We start from the raw sequence: 1511 nt of genomic DNA on the forward strand, positions 1-1511 counted from the left end.
CTGTCCACTTGATCTGTTTCTGTCTTGATAATTCTGCCTGTATACTTTGAAGTTCAGGGTGCTGAACTTTTTCCCCTGAATGAGGTAAACAATATATGTTTGACTGATTAAAGTAAGCTTGTTAACCCATTTTGAGTTGCTTTCCTTTATCAAAGCAGATCCAAGAACCTGTATGGGCAGCAAACCCTGAGGACGTGCTTGGGGTGCTTGCTGCTATAGTCAGTCAACCCCAAAATATCAGATGACTGGCTATTCTATGTATGATCAGATGGCTATTCTATGTAAAGTCATCCTTTATTGTAAAATGACAGCACAACATTACTAAAAGGAACAAAAAGAACAGCAAAAAGTAAAGTATTTGTGGTGAAGACACATGCCACTGCAAAACACACAATGAAATTGTCTGTGAAAATAAAGCTCTTAGGACCTATCCTGTCACTGGTTGGATTTTGTGAAACAGATGTGAGAATATCACCTATTTTACTTGCCGAACTAAAGTGAATTAAAGAAATTTGGTTGAATTTTTCTAGAATTCACTGAAAAAACTGGAGAAATCCTGAGGTGTCCCAAATGAGAACCAGGCATCACTGTCCTGGCAGGCTGACATGTGACACTCATCTATCATACATCTCACCAAGTCTTTTCTTAAGCAAAGGGTAAATACTTGTCTGGAGTGATGACTGACCTGTAGTCATGATGGAACTGAATTAAATAATTCATTTTACTCAGGACAATTATTTCTTATTAATCTGGTATATAGCTTGTTTTACATGATTGTTGGCAGGTTGTCTTCCCCATTTGATTGTGAGTTCCTCAGGGGATGGGACTCTTTTTCGTCTTTCTTTGTATCCCTACAGCTTAGCTACATGCCTTGAAAATGGTAGGTAGTTAATAAATGCTTAGTGATTGACTATTGATAGACTGCAAGAAACATTTGTTTATATATGCACATATTTATATGCATATATGCAACATACATGGATATATACATAGTCTATAGTTACAGTTGTATATAAGTATATATGTATGTTTAATATATACATATAAATTAATATACATGCACTCTCATATATATGTGTGTACACACATGTATATATGTATATGTATATATACATACATATATATGAAAAACACATATATAGGGAGGCTAGGTGGTATAGTGGATAGAGCACCAACTTTAGAGTAAGGGAGATCTGAGTTCAAATTTGACTTCAGACACCCCGAACTTCAGAAAAAATCCAAACAAATAAAATAGAGAGAAAATACTAGCAGAGAAATACAGACCAACAGACAGGGCTCTGACTGCCTGAATCAACTATACATTTTACATACATCCCTAGATTGAGAAAACTTTACATCTGAGCAGTCAGGGAGCTCTGAACATATGGTCTCTCAGAATCTTAACCAGGGAATCTCAAGATCCTTCTCATAAGCAAGCCCCCAAGCAAAATACCAACTCAGAGTATATATATATATATATATATATATATATATATATATATATATATATA

This window comes from Petaurus breviceps, unplaced genomic scaffold (genome assembly GCF_028583685.1).
Source record: "Petaurus breviceps papuanus isolate PSGF00001 unplaced genomic scaffold, PetGlider_PUasm1.0 90977, whole genome shotgun sequence".
Lineage (NCBI taxonomy): Eukaryota > Metazoa > Chordata > Mammalia > Diprotodontia > Petauridae > Petaurus > Petaurus breviceps.